The sequence below is a fragment of the Pristiophorus japonicus genome, chromosome 17 (assembly GCF_044704955.1).
Source record: "Pristiophorus japonicus isolate sPriJap1 chromosome 17, sPriJap1.hap1, whole genome shotgun sequence".
NCBI lineage: Eukaryota > Metazoa > Chordata > Chondrichthyes > Pristiophoridae > Pristiophorus > Pristiophorus japonicus.
Window position 1 is genome coordinate 79,027,754 of NC_091993.1, and position 20,428 is coordinate 79,048,181.

Genomic DNA, 20,428 nt, shown 5'->3' on the forward strand with positions numbered 1-20,428 from the left:
TATAGAATGTCGGAAAATGACTTCCAATGCATCCACTATTTCTAGGGCCATTTCCTTAAGTACTCTGGGATGCAGACTATTAGGCCCTGGGGATTTATCGGCCTTCAATCCCATCAGTTTCCCTAACACAATTTCCTGACTAATAAGGATTTCCTTCAGTTCCTCCTCCTCGCTCGACCCTCGATTCCCTAGTATTTCCAGAAGGTTATTTGTGTCTTCCTTCATGAGGACAGAACCAAAGTATTTGTTTAATTAGTCTGCCATTTCTTTGTTCCCTATTATAAATTCACCTGATTCTGACTGAAAGGGACCGACATTTGTCTTCACTTATCTTTTTCTCTTCACATATCTGTAGAAGCTTTTGCAGTCAATTTTTATGTCCCCTGCAAGCTTACTCTCATATTTTATTTTTCCCCCTCCTAATTAAACCCTTTGTCCTCCTCTGCCGAATTCTAAATTTCTCCCAGTCCTCGGGTTTGCTGCTTTTTCTGGCCAATTTATATGCCTCTTCCTTGGATTTAACACTATCCCTAATTTCCCTTGTTAGCCACGGTTGAGCCACCTTCCGTTTTATTTTTACACCAGATAGAGATGTACAATTGTTGAAGTTCATCCATGTGATCTTTAAATGTCTGCCATTGCCTATCCACCGTCACCCCTTTAAGTATCATTCGTCAGTCTATCCTAGCCAATTCACGTCTCACACCATCGAAGTTGCCTTTCTTTAAGTTCAGGGCCCTAGTCTCTGAATTAACTATGTCACTCTCCATTTTAATGAAGAATTCTACCATATTATGGTCACTCTTCCCCAAGGGGCCTTGCACAACAAGATTGCTAATTAATCCCCTCTCATTATACAACACCCAGTCTAGGATGGCCAGCTCTCTAGTTAGTTCTTCAACATATTGGTATAGATAACCATCTCTTATACACTCCAGGAAATCCTCCTCCACCATATTGCTACCAGTTTGTTTAGCCCAATCTATATGTAGATTAAAGTCACCCATGATAACTGCTGTACCTTTATTGCACGCATCCCTAATTTCCTGTTTGATGCCATCCCCAACCTCACTACTACTATTTGGTGGTCTGTACACAACTCCCACTAGCGTTTTCTGCCCTTTGTTGTTCCGCAGCTCTACCCATACCGATTCCACATCATCCAAGCTAATGTTCCTCCTTACTATTGCATTAATCTTCTACCTCTCTTCTTTTAAGGCATCCTTAAAACCTACCTCTATGAACCAAACTTTTGGTCACCTGTTCTAATATCTCCTTATGTGGTGGCATGATGTCAAATTTTGTTTGATAACGCTCTTGAAGTGCTTTGGAATGTTTTACTATGTTAAAGGTGCTACATAAATGCAAGTTGTTATAAAAATAGATACTGAGACAAACCTGGATTTTAAAATTTTCAATAAAAACTGACTACCAGTTCTTAGACATCACAATCATCGCTGTATAAAATTAAAGAAAAAATATTTGACTAAACTGTCATTGGTTTATAATACTCCCCAACATGTCAGACAAAGTCTATGGAACATATTAAAAGATTGCTGTCAATGAGCTTGAAGCTATTGACTTGACACAATGCGCTGGACTTTCCTCCGCTTTAGATGGTGTAGTGGTGGAAAATCAGACTACACCTGCTGCAGAACGATGAAGCATCGAGAACCCATTTAAAGAGAGCAGAACTGCCCATTGTTACATTCCTACTCTGAACTAGATTTTTTTTCCTACTGCCCTAGTAGGAAAGGTGGCCAACCACATGTAAACGACGACGGGGAAGCAGGATCCAGAAATCCGCTCGCTTTCTCTTCCTTCCGCCATTACTACTATGGACCCCAGGGATTGCTTGGAGAGCTAGGGCAGTGGCAAAAGGCCTGCTAGTTTGTTGATTGATGGGAGGGAGCCTAGTAGTTGCCATCTTTCCCTCTGAAGGCTGCAATCACTCACTTTCTGAAGGCCTCGGTCTATTTACAAAGAGTTCAGGACAGTTCTGCTCTCTTTAAATGGGTTCTCGATGCTTCATCGTTCTGCAGCAGGTGTCCCTCTGCAGTACTTTTTGATCTTCCTCTTCAGCAGAGGCAGGGGGCTCCCTTGTTGTGGCAGGGATCACACTGGGAGTGCACCTGCATACGTAGTGACCCCCGATCCAGTCAAATGGATTGGAGTGACGGCAGAGTTGGAGTGACAGCTGTAAGTCCTATCCCAGTCCTCCTCCAATGGAAGGAGGAGGATCCAGCGCTGTAGCTCTCTCGTACAACTTCTTAAATCAGCTCTGCTTTGTGTGGCTTTACATCTATAAAAGCACTGTTCATATTGCAGAAAAACTCCTTGGATAAATATCATAGAGTTTCAAAAATAAAATCCATCAGACAAACCACAGGTCTTATTAGCAATCCTGAAGCAATCACTTAAACAAGGTCATTGAGAAATCTACAGTCTACTTTTGAAATACATTTTGATAATTGAAGCCTGAATTTATAACAAGTGCGATTACTGTGGTTTTCTTGATCCTGGCATCCATCAGTACTGATGTAGCCTGATATCTAACCGCCTATAGCAGCCTGATAAATGCTTGCTAAAGTTAATACTGCTATTAAGCTTGCCTAAACCAATTGCCAAGTGATTTAAACTGAAATATATTGTAACAATGGATTCATAATTTAAGTTTTTAAAAATCTTGATCTCATTCAATGATCAAATCAAGCATTATCCCCTTCTGTTTAAGGGACATAATTATGGATATTTCATTGTTCAAATTTTCCTCCCTCCCCCGCCTCACACATTCCATTCTCTGGCCAAGAGCCCTAGATTAGTGGTCCAAAATGATCTTCTCCTAGGCCTTTGCCTTTGCTATTGAAATTGATGTTCAGAATGTGCACAAGAACAGGTGTTTGATCTGCTCCATGAACTCAACAGACAGCACCCTAAACCTACCATTGGGGTTCAGTGCATTGTTCCCACTGATTTTATTTTCTGTTGGAAGACACCTGCCCACGTATTGGCACCTATTACCTCATGTTCAAAAAGCTCCCCATTGCAGTGGAACTAAACTGTGGGAACCTGTTCATTGCCTCCAGACTAGATCCAAGACCGTCACATCCTCTGTCGTCGAACTACAGTACGCGAACGACGCTTGCGTCTGCGCACCTTCAGAGGCTGAAATCCAAGCCATCGTCAACATCTTCACTGAGACATATGAAATCATGGGCCTTACACTAAACATCCATAAGACAAAGGTCCTCCATCAATCTGATCCCACCACTGCACTGTCCCCCAGTCATCAAAATCTACGGCGCGGCCCTGGACAACATGGACCACTTTCCATACCTCGGGAGCCTATTATCAGCAAGGGCAGACATTGACGACGAGATCCAACACCGCCTCCAGTGCGCCAGCGCAGCCTTCGGTCGCCTTCGGAAGAGTGTGTTCAAAGATCAGGCCTTCAAATCTGGCACAAAGCTTATGGTCTACAGGGCTGTAGTGATACCCACCCTCCTGTATGGCTCAGAGACGTGGACCATATGCAGTAGACACCTCAAATCACTGGAGAAATACCACCAACGATGTCTCCGCAAGATCCTGCAAATCCCCTGGGAGGATAGATGCACCAACGTCAGTGTTCTCGATCAGGCCGACATCCCCAGCATCGCAGTACTGACCACCCTCGACCAGCTCCATTGGGCGGCCACATTGTCCGCATGCCCGACACAAGCCTCCCAAAGCAAGCGCTCTACTCGGAACTCCTACACAGCAGGCGATCCCCAGGTGGGCAGAGGAAACGTTTCAAGGACAACCCTCGAAGCCGCCTTGATAAAGTGCAACATCCCCACCGACACCTGGGAGTCCCTGGCCAAAGACCGTCCTAAGTGGAGGAAGAGCATCCAGGGGAGGAGCTGAGCACCTCGAATCTCATCGTCGAGAGCATGCAGAAAATGAGTGCAGGCAGCGGAAAGAGCATGCGGCAAACCAGACTCCCCATCCACCTTTTCCTACAACCACTGTCTGTCCCACTTGTGACAAAGACTGTAATTCCCATATTGAACTGCACAGTCACTTGAGAACTGACTTTTAGAGTGGAAGCAAGTCTTCCTCGATTTCGAGGGACTGCCTATGATGATGACTATAATATCACTGTTGATTCGAGTAACTCCTCATGTCAGAACATTTAGAAACATAGAAATCTACTGCACAGAAGGAGGCCATTTTGGCCCATTGTGTCTGTGCTGGCCGACAAAGCTGCACGGCCCTCGGTCAGCAGCCCTGAAGCTTACATATTGTTGGGGTAAAAGGAAGACTTCTCTTCCTCGGGGCGGACTACCTGATACAGGAAATTGACACCTCGCCCTTTGACCTCTGTAAAACAACCATGGAATCAAACAAACAAAACCTTAGGTTCAACCGGCTTTATTTTGAGCAAATGCAAGGGAAGGTTCAATTGTGGAAACTTCAAAATACAAGAGGTTTCAAGTATAATTGATACAGGTTTTGGAGAGGGGCTACCCTCTCCAAATCATCAATAGGTCTATCGCTATCAGCGGAGTTACATTGATTTGTCATCTCTTATCGGACTAGCTCTGAGTGGTACAAGCAATTGCCCATCTCCCATCATATGTTAATTGTGTTTGTTCGTGATTTGCACTTTGCCCTCGTCTATATGATGCCTGAAGTAACTGTTCCAAAATACTAGCTTTCTTATCTCTGCCTCAGAGACTTTTAATCAAAATTGTAACTGCTGACTTCTGCTGTTTTGTTATGTATTACTAAGGTTGAGGATGAATTACCCAAACAGTTTTAATTCATTATACGTGTGCTATACCTACATCAGCAAGTGTTACATACAATAGGCAATTATCATCCATACCATCACCGATTCCTCAGATCCTCCTAATACAAATTGTTCACTACCTTCAGCATTGTGTTCTGACCACCTATCTGTCTGCTCTTTGGCTGCTACAACTGTAATTCCCTTACATATATAAACCTATGAACAATGGCGGGAAAGTGAAGAACACCCAGCCCAACTAGTCCGCCCCACACAACTGCGACAGCCCTTACACTAACATTCTGCATTCCACCCCAACCGGAGCCATCTGATCTCCTGGGAGAGGCAAAAACCAGATTAAAAAACCCAGGCCAATTGGGGGAAAAAATCTGGGAAAATTCCTCTCCAATCCATCCAGGTGATCGAAACTAGTCCAGGAGATCATCCTGGCCATGTTCATTCCCTGCAGTACTTACCATCGTATCTGCGCCGGCCAACAAGAGGTTATCCAGTCTAATCCCAATTACCAGCACTAGGTCTGCAACCTTGCAGGTATGGCACTTTATAAGTGCACATCCAAGCACCTTTTAAATGTGGTGAGGGTTTCTGCATCCACCACCCTTCCAAGCAGTGAGTTCCAGACCCCCACAACCCTCAGTATGAAGAAGTCCCCCCTCAAACCCCTTCTGAACCTTTCACCAATCAACCTTAAAACCATGCCCCCTCGTAATTGACCCCTCCACCAATGAAAATAGGCCCTTGCTATCCACTATATCCAGGCCCCTCAACATTTTGTACACCTCAATGAGGTCTCCTCTCAACCTCCTCTGTTCCAATGAGAACAAACCCAGCCTATCCAATCTGTCCTCATAGCTAAGATTCTCCATTCCAGGCAGCATACTAGTAAATCTCCTCTGCACCCTCTCTAGTGCAATCACGTCCTTCCTATAATACGGCGACCAGAACTGCACACAGTACTCCAGCTGTGGCCAAAGCAGAGTATTATACAATTTAAGCATAACCTCCCTGCTCTTGTATTCACGCCTCGGCCAATAAAGGCAAGCATTCCGTATGCCATCTTAACCACCTTATCCACCTGGCCTACTTTCGGGGATCTGTGGACAAACACTCCACGGTCTATTTGTTCATCTACACTATTAAGTGACCTATCGATTTAATATGTATACCCTTTCCTTATTAGCCCTCCCAAAGTGCATTATTTCACACTTCTCTGAATTAAATTCCATTTGCCATTGCTCTGCCTACCTGACCAGTAGATTGATATCTTCCTGCAGTCCATGACTTTCCTCTTCGTTATCAACCATACAACCAATTTTACTGTCATGAGCAAACTTCTTAATCATACTCCCTATATTCAAATCGAAGTCATTTATATATACCACAAAAAGCAAGGGACCCAGTACTGAGCCCTGCGGAACCCCACTGGGATCATCCTTCCAGTCACAAAAACATCCATCAACCATTACCCTTTGCTTCCTACCTCTAAGCCAATTTTGGATCCAACTAGCCACTTTGCCCTGGATCCCATGGGCTTTAACCTTCGTGACCAGTCTACCATGTGGGACCTTATCAAAAGCTTTGCTAAAGTCCATATATACTACATCGTATGCACTATCCTCATCGACCCTCTTGGTTACCTCCTCAAAAAATTCAATCAGGCTAGTCAGACCACGATCTTCCCTTAACAAATCCGTGCTGACTATGCCTAATTAATCCTTGCCTTTCCAAATGTAGATTTATCCTGTTTTTCAGGATTTTTTGCAATAATTTTCCCACCACTGAGGTTGAGCTGAGAGGTCTGTAATTACTCGGCCTATCCCTTTCTCCTTTTTTTGTGGTGCAGTGTACTGGTGTCACACTGGGGAGTCCAACACTTTCCCTTCATGGTGAGTCCCAATCTTTCCCTTTGTAATATTTGCCCCTGACTTCCGCTACTTTGATGGCAGATGGCAAGCACAGGCCAGACCAGGCCAAGCAAGAATGGAAAAATCTTCTGGTAATCACCTCAGACTGTTCTCATGTATCTCTTAATGGATAGGGATTTTTTGCTACCTCCTTGGGTGGGGTATAACGGGAGACCCAAAAAAAGGAAAGAAATCTAAAATTGTATTTTTCTTTGTCAAATTTATATTTCAGAAACCCCTCCTACTTTTGGATCCACTCAAGAAACCAAGTTTGTTAAAATGTTGACAGCTGCTTTTACATGTAAAATTAGGGTCCCATGTTTGTTGATGTTTGATGCTGTTGATGCACACTTGGCCTCAAAATAATCCATTTTCTCTTCATCTTTCCTGAAGTCAATAATGCATTTGGGTCAATATATGTCAGTAGACCTTGGTACCTGACTCAAATGGCCATTCTTCATATATTGAGTCTGGACAGTGAATGTAGGCAGGCTACTCAATTACTGAAAGTATTGTGGCACCTCACATAGAAATGAAATATAGTGGGGCTGGGTGAAATGTTCATAATGGCCCCTAAAACACAACTGCCTGGCAATACTGGGAATTGTGTATTACCAGGCAGTTGTGTTTTGGGGCTATTAACATTTTTTCCACTCTGCCTCCCAGCCTCAGGACATTTTGTTTCTATGTGCTTTTTTGATGTTTGTATACAGAAACATAGAAAATAGGTGCAGGAATAGGCCATCCGGCCCTTCGAGCCTGCACCACCATTCAATAAGACCATGGCTGATCAGTACCCCGTTCCTGCTTTCTCTCCATACCTCTTGATCCCTTTAGCCGCAAGGGCCACATCTAACTCCCTCTTGAATATATCCAATGAACTGGCATCAACAACTCTCTGCGGTAGGGAATTCCATAGGTTAGCAACTCTGTGAAGAAGTTCCTCCTCATCTCAGTCCTAAATGGCTTACCCCTTATCCTAAGACTATGTCCCCTGGTTCTGGACTTCCCCAACATCGGGAACATTCCTCCTGCATCTAACCTGTCCAGTCCCATCAGAATTTTATATGTTTCTATGAGATCCCCTCTCATCCTTCTAAACTCCAAGTGAATTCAGGCCCAGTCGATCCAGTCTCTCCTCATATGTCAGTCCTGCCATCCCTGGAATCAGTCTGGTGAACCTTCGCTGCACTCCCTCAATAGCAAGAACATCCTTCCTCAGATTCGGAGACCAAAACTGAACACAATATTCAAGGTGGGGCCTCACTGAGGCCCTGTACAACTGCAGTAAGACCTCCCTGCTCCTATACTCAAATCCCCTAGCTATGAAGGCCTACATACCATTTGCCGCCTTCACCGCCTGCTGAACCTGCATGCCAACTTTCAATGACTGATGTACCATGAGACCCAGGTCTCGCTGCACCTTCCCTTTTCCTAATCTGCCGCCATTCAGATAATATTCTGCCTTCGTGTTTTTGCCCCCAAAATGGATAACCTCACATTTATCCACATTATACTGCATCTGCCATGTATTTGCCCACTCGCCTAACCTGTCCAAATCACCCTGCAGCCTCTTAGCGTCGTCCTCACAGCTCACACTGCCACCCAGTTTAGTGTCATCTGCAAACTTGGAGATATTACACTCAATTCCTGCATCCAAATCATTAATATATATTGTAAAGAGCTGGGGTTCCCAGCACTGAGCCCTGCGACACCGCTCTAGTCACTGCCTGCCATTCTGAAAAGGACCCGTTTATCCCGACTCTCTGCTTCCTGTCTGCCAACCAGTTCTCTATCCACGTCAGTACATTACCCCCAATATCATTTGCTTTGATTTTGCACACCAATCTCTTGTGTGGGACCTCGTCAAAAGCCTTTTGAAAGTCCAAATACACCTCATCCACTGGTTCTCCCCTGTCCACTCTACTAGTTACATCCTCAAAAAGTTCCAGAAGATTTGTCAAGCATGATTTCCCCTTCATAAATCCAAGCTGACTTGGACCAATCCTATCGCTGCTTTCCAAATGTGCTGCTATTTCATCCTTAATGATTGATTTCAACATTTTCCCCACTACTGATATCAGGCTAACTGGTCTATAATTACCCGTTTTCTCTCCCTCCTTTTTTAAAAAGTGGTGTTACATTAGCAACCCTCCAGTCCAGAGGAACTGATCCAGAGTCGATAGACTGTTGGAAAATTATCACCAATACATCCACTTTCTAATTTGAACAGGTGGAATTTTGTACTCGGCCGGTGCCAGACAAAAGACATGAGAGTAAACTGGTTTCTGTCAGTATTAAAGTAATGCTAATTAGAGACCTACCCTATGTTTTAGTGATACACTGTCTGTATTAAATCGGGAGCTAATGTATACATTGCCATTTATAATGTGTACTATGAATGCAAACAAATAATTGTAGTAAAAAAAATGTAAACAAATGGGGGGGAAAAGTGGTAGGGGTTAAATCAACAATTGACCACTTCTGACGGCATGGGATGGCCAATAAATATGTGTGCTCCCAGTAAATGAGAAAATAGAACTAAGTTGTGGATCATTCGCCTTTAACATTAATCCACAATATTAAGTGTTCAAGGTTATATGTCATTAAAGATTCTTTCTCCTTTCTCTGATCTGAATGGGTTCATCAGGACTGAATACTAGATATTATTTAATCCGAAAGAATCAGTTACCCTGAAAGCTTTCTCATCAACGGCCATGCTTGCAGTTATTCAAGAGGTTTTATGCAATTCCACGTTAACATTTCACCTTTGCATTGTTACAAGTCCCCCGGCAGCTCAGGCGAGCTGATTGGGTGGCTGTGAAATTCCTCTGTAATTTGCTTGGTGATCCTTGACTCTGCTGCATTTTCCATGTGACTTTATTTGGAAAAAGCTTGTTCCAAGAGGCGGTGGTTAATATCAGTGTTCTGTGTTTCAGGTTCTGGAGCTGTGCCTGTCCCACTCGACTTGGCTGTGATTAAACATTGAAGTTTGAATGGAAATCTAACTCTTTGCTGTTTTTTCACAAGGTATGTCTGTTTAATTAGATATTTCTGCCAAGACTTGGAACCAGCAGGTTACTGTGCAGGTTGCTGGCAGTTGAGATGTTGTGGTATACACTGTGTTGTAATATTTAAAACCCATGAAAATTGGATAATGGCTTCATTGTTTAACACGATAATTGTAGGATCTACAATATGATTTGGAAAATATTGAGATCACATCTGGAGAAAAAGGTATGGTGATATGAAATTGGTGCTGACTCAATTTTGATTACTTTAAAAGCAGTCTTATTTTGTGGAACTATTTTCAGTGAGATTCTGTGGAAAGCTCTGAATTAGTCCCATTCATAATGGAATAACTCTGAAGTAACTATGTGTGATCTGGAAAGTCTCATTTGTGACTTAAGATGCAGACCCTCTCTGATTTTGGGTGAAAACCACATTGTTGGCCTGTGGGAGAGGGTGTGTGGAGCTTAATATGTAAACATCCAGAGTAAAATGGCAGCCTGGTATCCAGCACCCCCCCAACATTATCTGTTTATTTGCCATGAGCAGCAGTTGGTCTCTGCAGGTCCCTTAAACTCTTTTCATGAGATGGGTTTCAGTGGCTCTGGAAGCACCAGTGCCAAACCGTTCATACGCAGTACTGCCTCCAGAGGTACAGGTCGAACCCCCAGAACTCCCTTATCCGGAACCACCCTTTGTCCAGAACCATTCCCGGATGGTGCATGCGCAGAACTCCGACATGAACAAATTGCAGCCCTTCCTCACTGCTGACTCCCGCAATCGCTGACCTGACTCCGCGATCCATCGTCCCCCCCTCCCCCCCCCCCCCCCCCCGCCCCCCAATGATCTTTCTGCCACCCTCCTAGCTCCAAGCCAACCAGTCCCGATATTCCCTTGCTCAGTACCTGTACCATCCAATTTAACGTGACCACCCCTTGTCCGGAAAAATCCCTTATCCAGAACAGACCAGGTCTCGAGGGTTCTGGATAAGGAAGGTTCAACCTGTACTGATGCTAATATAGACAGGGTTCAAGCATTTATTTATTTGCTGAAATAGATCATATGTGGACATCAGCTTCTATGCCTGTGATGGAGGATATTCCATTTACTAACTTGTATCCTTCATGAAAATTTTTGTTTTTTGACATAACTGGCTCTAATTTAAGATTCCTCCACCTCCCCCGACCTCCACGATGTCCCGTCCCATTCCATTCCCCCACCTCCCCCGACCTTCACGGTGTTCCATCCTGTCCTGTTCCACCACCCCACCACCCCACCCCTGGCTTCCATGATATCTCGTTCCGTCTTATTTCCCTTCCCCCCCACCCTCTCCCACAGGCTTCCACGATGTCCTGTCCCTTTCCATCTCTACCACCCACTCCTGGCCTCCATGATGTCCCATTTCATTCGATCCCATTCGCTCTACCCCGCCCCGCTTCAGCCTCCATGGTGTCCCCTGGCCTTCGTGCTGTTCTGTCCCATCAATCCCCACTCCTGGCCTCCATGATATTCCGCCCCCCGACCCACCACGAAGTCCCGTTTCACTCCTTCCCCCGACCCCCCAGGCCTCCATGATGTTCCTTCCTGACCCCGCCTCCCGCAATGTCTTCCAGCCCCGCCCTCCACAGTGTTTTCCCCCCCGCCCTCCCCAACATCCACAAACACTCTCCAAGATGTGTGTCTCTCTCTTTTCCCTGTCCCGGTCTTTAAATTCAGCAGGACCTCCGGGATACCCATATTTCTGGGTTTCCGAGCTGCTACAATCTCCGCCTCCACCTTGCCCGCCCCATGCCTGCTTAGAGCCTATGTTCTTTTATGATCATTCTGCAGGTATTGCTTTATTCTGCTTCTTTTCAAATGGGTTTGAAATATGAATGCAACAAGTGCATATATACAACAACTTGTATTTATATAGCATCTTTAATGTAGTAAAACATCCTAAGGCGCTTTACAGGAGTGTTTTAAGACAGGACATAAATTTGACACCGAGCCACATAAGAATAAATTACGGCAGATGGCCAAAAGCTTGATCAAAGAGGTTGGATTTAAGGAGCGTCTTAAAGGAGGAAAGAGAGGCGGAGAGGTTTAGGGAGGGAGTTCCAGAGCTTGGGACCTAGGCAGCTGAGGGCACAGCCACCAATGGTTGAGCAGTTATAATCAGGGATGCTCAAGAGGACAGAGTTTGAGGAGTGCAGACATCGGCGGGGCGGGGTTGTGAGACTGGAGGAGATTACAGAGATAGGGAGGGATGAGGCCATGGAGGGATTTGTAAACAAGGATGAGAATTTTGAAATTGAGGCGTCGCTTAACCGGGAGCCGGCGAGCACAGGGATGATGGGCGAGCGAGACTTGGTGCGAGTTCGAACACACGTGCCAGCGCATGTATTCCTTTATTTGCAGTTTCTTATTATAATTTATTGTTTAAAAATCTAGAGCACGAAACATCCCAACAAGAATCCCAGGTTTTGATAGTCCACGTAAGTTATTCCTAAGGGTTGAGTTGGTCAATTTTATGTGTGTTGCCTGGGGAAAGAAAGTAAAATCAGCTGTAAAAGGCCTCTTACTCACAAGCATGATACTTCAGTCAAGAGAATGAGTTAACAGCACTTATGAGGAGACTTGTGGGCTGAACCATAGCTTGTGGTATAATAGGGAAAGTTGGTTCATTTTAATTTTCGTTGTAAGGATTACTGTGACTTGTTGTATAATAAATCATGAAATACAATTATCCTAGATTTCTCAGTGCTGTTAAACATCTATACGTTGGGTGGGGGTTAATCAGATTGCCAGGAGGCAAAAATTATAGAATGATGCCGCACAAAGGAGGCCATTCGGCCCATCGTGCTTCTGCCGGCTCTTTGAAAGAGCCATCGAATTTGTACCATTTCCTTGCCCTTTCCCCATAGCCCTGCAATTTTTTTTCTTTCATATATTTATTCATTTATCTTAGTTATTATTGAAACTGCTTCCACCACCCTTTCAAGGAGTGCATTCCAGATCCTAACAACCTGCTGCGTTTAAAAAAAAACCCTCTCCTCACATTGCCTTATCTCCTCTGGTTACCGACCCTTCTGCCACTGGAACAGTTTCTCCTTGTTTACTCAATCAAAATTGTTCATGATTTTGAACACTTTTGATAAATCTCCCCTTAACCTTCTCCACTATAAGGAGAACAAAACCAGCTTCTCTAGTCTCCACGTAACTGAAGTCCCGCATCCCGAGTACCAAATCTCCTCTGCACCTTCTCTAAGACCTTGACGTCCTTCCTAAAGTTTGGTGCCCAGAATTGGCCACAATACTCCAGCTGGGGCTTAACCAATGTTTTATGAAGGTCCAGCATAATTACCTTGCTTTTGTACTCTGCCTCTATTTATAAAACCAAGGATCCTGTATGCTTTTTTTAGCAGCCTTCTCAACTTGTCCTGTCACCTTCAAAGACCCCCAGGTTCCCTCTGTTCCTGAACCGCCCCCCCCCTTTAAAATTGTATGACCTTGCATTCTCATTATTAAAATGCATCACTTTGCACTTCTCTGTGTTAAATTGCATCTGCAGGTGTCTGTTCATTTCATCAGTCTGACTATGTCCTCCTGAAGTCTGTTACTATCCTCATTTATTTACTACATTTTTGAGTTTCGTATCATTTGCAAACTTTGAAATTATGCCTTGTATATCATTCCAGGTTTTGAATATGTATCAAAAAGAGCTGTGGCACCACTGCATACTCCTCACCCCAGTCTGAAAGACAACTGTTCACCACTACTCTGCTTTCTGTCTCTTAGCCAATTTCTATTCTCACTGTCACTGGCCCTTTAATCCCTTGGGCTTCAATTTTGTTAACATCTCTTATGAACGTCCATATACACAACATCAACAGCACTATCTTCATAAGACCTCTCTGTTACTTTATCAAAGAACTCAATCAAGTTTGTCAAATATGACAAATTTTTGCATTTAATCCATGCTGGCTGTCATTTATTAACCCATATTTTTCCAAGTGACAATTAATTTTGTCTTAGATTATTGTCTCCAAAGGTTTCCCCGCCACCAACGTTATGCTGACTGGCCTGTAGTTACTGGGTTTATTCCTCTCCACTTTTATCAACAGGCGTGTAACATTTGCAATCCTCCAGTCCTCCAGCACCACCCCCTTATCTAAGGAGGATCAGAAGATTGTGGCCAGAACCTCCACTATCTCCTCCCTTACTTCCCTCAGCAACTTAGGATGTATCCCATCCTGACCAGGTGACTTTTTTACTTTGAACCATGCCACCCTTTTAAGTACCTCTATTTATTTTCATCCTATTTAATGTCTCTACGACCTCCTCCTGTGATATTGGCAGCATCCTCTTTTTTTTTTTAGTGACGAAAGATGCATTTAGAAGGAAAGGTTCCAGGGGTATTTTCACAGGTTCATGTTGTTTCTGCAGAGAAACGCTCCACAATAGAGATGTTCCATGTCTGCAGCAGAGAAAAAGGAGGGAGAGTGGTGTTATGTATGGAGAAAGAGTCAGGCTGAACACTGAGCTCAAAGTAACATGTAACCTTAGTCTTTTTATTGCAGGTCTCCAGAGTGTGCCTCCAGCCTGTGAGGCCTCCTTAAATACCTGTGCTCCCAAGGGATTATGGGATCCCTTGGGACTCCAGGGGATGAGCCCTCTGGTAAATACAAGTTTACATATATAACAAGTGGCATGGCTGAGTCCAGCAGAAAGGCAGAGCATGCTAATGGGCCACCATCTTGTTTTCATCTTACAGTCATCACCATTAGATTAATCAAACTCTTTATTAAAAAAAACACAGTTAATGTCCAGTTAAGAAAATGTTTGAAGAGCATGGGGATGAGTACAGAAGGTGATGGATGTTTCACATAACAGCTTAGCTTCAGAATCATTACATCGACTGCAACTGCAGCATGAAAACAAAATTAAACATCGGTGATTTTGGTGGGTATTTTTTTTCATCATTTAATAATCACTCCAACTGATTGCAGTTGTACCTCTTGGGTCATTAAAAATTAAAAATGACTATTTTGCTGCTAGTCATACATTGGGCTTTGCAAGAATGTTTTCTGTAAAGCTGGGAATTGTTGGCACTTGTGTAAAACCCCTGTTAGTACTGTTTACAACCCCCCATTACTGTTTTGTGTGGAATATGAATTCTGCAATTGGCTGGGATGAAATAAATAGATGACAGAATGCCTTTTATTTTTAGCCCAGATTCATTTCGTGTTTAATAAAGATAATGGATTTGATGGTAACAGCTCAGAATAATACTTGGACAGAGAAATTAGTTCTGACTGGTGAGAAAATATTATTCGAAGAAATTGGTTGCTGCAGCACTGCATTCAAGATGGAACTTGTTCGCAGTTTATTATTATCTTTATACTGGCTCTGTGCCCAGTAAACAAAATAAAGTACGTAGTAGGCAAATATATTTTGATTTTTAAAATTGTTGTTGTATTCGATCACTGAGGCTTTACTGCCAGTGAGTCTATTTTTTAATATTTTCAGTGTGCTGGTGTAATCTTTGCAATGGAAATGCAAGGACTTGCTCAATATTTTGAATACTGTGCAGAGCCTGTGAGGTGCTGCACATATTGTAATTAATACGCTTTCAATGAGATTGGCTGCGACGCTACCATTTACAGATGGATTGTAGAGACAGCTGTTGGGATATCACTGTTAAGATGTCAGGTCATTCTTTCCCTATCGTCATGTATAATAAAACTAGATATGAGGTGCAAGAACATTGTGCCCCCTTTGAATTTGTAGGCCCTAAATTTTGGGCACGCCCATCTTTAGGGGTGCGGAGGGGCGCAGGGTATGTCGCCTGCGTCTGAATGGCGTGGCCTGAGGCTCGCCCAATGTTGGGCCTTGGGCATCATTATAATGAAGCCAGCGTGACATCGGAGCCGCTGGTCAAGTGTTGGGTAACATCAGGCTGCTGATGACGTCGTAGCTGCCTCCAGGTAAGTGGATCCGGGTCTGGGATCGGATTGGGAGAGAAGGCCAGGGGTGCCAGTCGGGAGTTGGGATTGGTGGAGATTGAGGATCTGTGCTGGGAGCGTGGTGAATAGGTGTTCGAGGTTGGGAAGCAGCATTGATAGGGAAGCGGTGGCAATTAGGTCCTATTAATGTATGGGCTGAAGGAGCAGCTAAGTTACTTAACTTTTTTGCTGCATCCTAGGACTGGTTTCCTGAGAACATGATGGCGATAGCTGTCTCACGACAAAATAATCTTGGCAAGGAGGCCTGAAGCAGGGTTAAAGCAGCGCACCTCTGGCCTGAAATGTGCATGTGCTTCCTGTCCGCCATATTGTAGGCTTAGTAGGCCAGTTAGCGCCCGAGAAATAGTCACTGCACAGCCAAAATCAGAGGCTACAGCATTTTAGAGGTATTTTTTGGCCTCAGCACCTTCTTCATGGTGATGGTTTTCACAACATAGCTGTGTTAATTAACTCTTTTTAAAAAGAGCTGAATGAATGACAGGCACAAAAGATGGATAAAGATCAAAACTTCCAAGAAACATGATGGCTTCAATCTTTTTGGAACAATGGAATATGGCAGTTTAAGACTGAGTTATGTAGCATCAATACCTGGAGGGGATTGGGGTTCAGGATAAATTTCAGTTATTCCTGTGGCTAATCACCTCTGTTGGGAGACTAACAAATTACAATGAGATCTTAATTTTGCAAGTTCTCCATGGAAGGAATAGACTTGTTAGTGACTTTTTCTGGTTCTATATGAACTGCTGTTTGTCTTATCTTGATAATTTCTGGATCCTGGAACACTCACCAAATATAACCAACAATGACTGTAGCCACTCTTCCCAGTTTCTTCGGCAGGTTCTGAACATAGAAAAAATGACATCCAGGAAAAGACCTACTGGTTTATCCAACCTGTCTCTCAATTGTGATGTTTTGTGCATCACATACATGCACACACCACTCCACACAATATGCAAAATGACAGGCAGGATAGTTTCGCTTAGGCATTGCATATCAATGGGTTATCGCTCCTTATTGCCTGCGCTTTCCAACAAATATCCCTCGTTTATTTCATTCGTTCATGGGATGTGGATGTCGCTGGTAAGGCCAGCATTTATTGCCCATCCTTGAGAACTTTAACTGCTGCATTCCATGTGGTGAGGGTAATCCCACAGTGCTGTTGGGGAGGGAGTTCCAGGATTTTGACCCAGTGACGCTGAAGGAACGGCAATATACTTCCAAGTCAGGATGGTGTGCGTCTTATAGAATCATAGAATGGTTACAGAATGGAAGAAGGTCTTTCGGCCTGTCGAGCCCGTGCCGACTCTCAGCTAGCCCACTCCCCTGGAGGGAATCTTGGCGGTGAAGTGGCCAAAGTTGGGAACTAAATATTCCAGGATACTTCTCTTTTAAAAGAGATGGGCATGTGCTTGCTGCCCTTGTCCTTCTAGCTGGTAGAGGTCATGATTTGAGAGATACTGTCGTAGAAGCCTTAGTGAGTTGTTGCAGTGCATCTTGTAGATGGTACACACTGCTGCCACGGTATGCCAGTGGTGGAGGGAGTGAATGTTTAAGGTGGTGGATGGGATGCCAATGGAGCTGGCTGCTTTGTCCTGGATGGTGTCGAGCTTCTTGAGTGCTTTTGAAGCTGCACTCATCCAGGCAAGTGGAGAGTATTCCATCACACTCCTAGGGGCTGGGAGGATTCAGGAAACAGTAAATTTAAAAGCAGCAAGAGAAATGTCAAGGCTCTAGAGCAGAGTTTTGGGTAAAAAATAAGCTGAGTGGGTCAGGAAGGGACAAAGAGAGTAACAAAGGTAATAAGGCATCAATGAGTAAAGTGACAACAGGGAAAAATAGAAGTAAGTCAAAGCTGAAGGCACTATATCTGAATGCATTCGCAACAAAATAGATGAATTAATAGCACAGAAAGAAATTAATAGGTTTGATCGAATAGCCATTACGGAGACGTGGTTCTAAAGTGATCAAGGTTGGGAACTAAATATTCCAGGATACTTAACTTTTAGAAGAGATAGGCAAATTGGAAAAGGAGGAGGGGTAGCCCTGATAATAAAGGATGGGATAAAGACAGCAGAGTGAAAGGATCTTAGCTTCGAAAATGAAGAAGTGGAATCAGTTTGGGTGGAGCTAAGAAAACATTGGTGGGAGTTGTTTATAGGCCCCCAAACCGTAGTTGTAATGTAATAATAAATCAAGAAATTGGAGACACAAGTAACAAGGGTAATACAGTAATCATGGGGAACATTAATCTACATAGACTGGGCAAACCAAAATTGCAATAATAGTGTGGAGGATGAATTCATGGAATATATATACAAGATAGTTTCTAGATCAGTATGTTGAGGAACCAACTGGGGAAAAGGCTATTTTAGATCTAATATTGTGCATTGAGAAAGGGTTAATTAATAACCTTGTAATTCAGGGGCCTTTAGGGAAGAATGACCATAATATAATACCATTTTATATTGAGTTTGAAAATAATTTAGTTAAATCCAAAACTAGGGTCTTAAATCTAAACAAAGCAAACTACATAGGTATGAGGGGTGAGGTGGCTAAGGTAGATTGGGAAACTGCATTTAAAAAGGTATGACGGTAGACAAGCAATGGCTTGCATTTAAAGAATTAAACCATAATTTACAACAAATATACATTCCTTTATGGAACAAAAAACCCACAGGAAAAGTGGTACAACCGTGGCTAACAAGAGAAGTTAAAAATAGTATTAGATCAAAGGAAGAGGCTTGCAATGTTGAAAAAAAGAGTAGTATGCCTGAGGATTGGGAGGATTTTAGAATTCAGCAAAGGTGGACAAAGAAATTGATAAAGAAAGTGAAAATGGAATGAGTCATAAAAACAGACTGTAAAAGCTTCTATTGGTATGTATAAAGGAAAAGATTAGCGAAGGTAAATATGGGTCCCTTATAGGCTGGCGGGAGAAATTATAATGGGGAATAAGGAAATGGCAGAGAAATTAAACACATACTTGTCTACCTTCACAGAAGAAGACGCAAAAATTTTGCTGGAAATAATGGCGAAACATAGGTCTAGCAACAATGTGGAACTGAAAGAAATGAGTACAGGTGCAGCGTCAAAAATCCGGAACCCTCAACGGAGGCCATTCCGGATTCCAGGTTTTCCAGACTTTCGATCGTCTTTCTGACTTCTCGAAACCGGAAATACCCTAGCCTAGGTTCGGGTATTACCGGATTTTGGAACATCAGAAAGGGTGGGGGGGGGCGGGCGGCGGGTTCCCGCCGCGGAGGAGGCGTTCGGGCTGGGCCGACGAGAAGGCCCCAAGGGTAAGGGCAACGTCGGCGTGCGAGGCAAGTGGTGGCGAGGCCTGAGGTCGAGCAGCGGTGGGGCCCCAGGGTCGGCGGATCCAGATTCTGGAACATTTTACGGATTCCAGATGACCCTGCCACCAATCGGTCTGGATTCCGGATTCCGGAACTCCGGATTTTCGATGTTGCACCTGTATTAGTAAAAGAATAGTACTGGAGAAGTTAATGGGACTGAAAGCCGATAAATTCCCTGCACCTGATAGCCTACATCCTCGTGTTTTGAAAGAGGTGGCTATAGAGATGGTGAATGCATTGGTTGTCATCTTCCAAAATTCCACAGATTCTAGAACGGTTCCTGTGGATTGGAAGGCAGCAAATGTGACCCCACTATTTAAGAAAGGGGGAGAAGCGAGAGAACTGGGAACTACAGACCAGTTAGCCTGAAATCAGCAGTAGGGAAACTGCTTAAACCTATTATTAAAGGGGTGGTAACAAGTTATTTAGAAAATAATAGGATTGGGCAGAGTCAGCACGGCTCTATGAAAGGGAACTTGTTTCACAAATCTGTTGTTTTAACTGAGGTGGTGACAAGCAGAATTGATAAAAGGGGACTAGTGCATGTGGTGTATTTGGATTTTCAGAAGGCATTTGATAAACTGCCTCAAAGTTAAGAGGTTATTAAACAAAATTAGGGCTCATGGGATTGGGGGTAATATACTAGCATAGATTGAGAATTGGTTAACGGACAAGAAACAGAGAGTAGAATAAACTGATCGTTTTTGGGTTGGCAGCCTGTAACTAGTGGGGTGCCGCAAGGATCAGTGCTTGGGCCTCAGCTATTTACAATCTATTTCAATGATTTGAATGAGGGGATCAAATGTAATATATCCAAGTTTGCTGATGATTTAAAGCTCAGTGGGAATGTAAGTTGTGAGGAGAATGCAAGGAGGCTTCAAGGGGATAAGGACAGGCTAAGTGGGCAAGAACATGGCAAATGGAATATAATGTGATGTTAGCCATTCTGATAGGAATAATAGAAAAGCAGAGTATTTTTTAAATGGTGAGAGCTTGGGAAATGTTGGTGTTCAGAGGGACCTGGGTGTCCTTGTACACGAATCACTGAAAGTTAACGTGCAGGTACAGCAAGCAATTAAGAAAGCAAAAAGATGTGTTGGACTTAAAGGATTTGAGTATAAGAGCAAAGACGTCGTACTGCAATTATATAGGACCCTGGTGAGACCACACCTGAAGTACAGTTTTGATCTCCTTACCTAAGGAAGGATATACTTGTCATAGAGGGAGTGCAATGAAGGTTCACTAGACTGATTCTTGAGATGGGAGTTGTCCTATGAGAAAAGGTTGAGTAGACTAGGCCTATATCCTCAAGTTCAGAAGAATGAGAGGTGATATCATTGAAGCATACAAAATTCTTAC

General features: G+C 43.6%; 1 protein-coding gene across 7 annotated transcripts in view; it reads left to right on the forward strand.

Annotated features, from left to right (window-relative positions):
• pacsin1b (protein kinase C and casein kinase substrate in neurons 1b) overlaps positions 1–20,428 on the forward strand; it is a 406,522-nt gene that overhangs the window by 76,380 nt on the left and 309,714 nt on the right. For all 7 annotated transcript variants that reach the window (XM_070858872.1, XM_070858877.1, XM_070858874.1 and 4 more), the window contains one exon: positions 9,636–9,726. The gene's annotated coding sequence lies outside the window, so the exon portion shown is untranslated. The remainder of the gene's footprint in view (positions 1–9,635; positions 9,727–20,428) is intronic.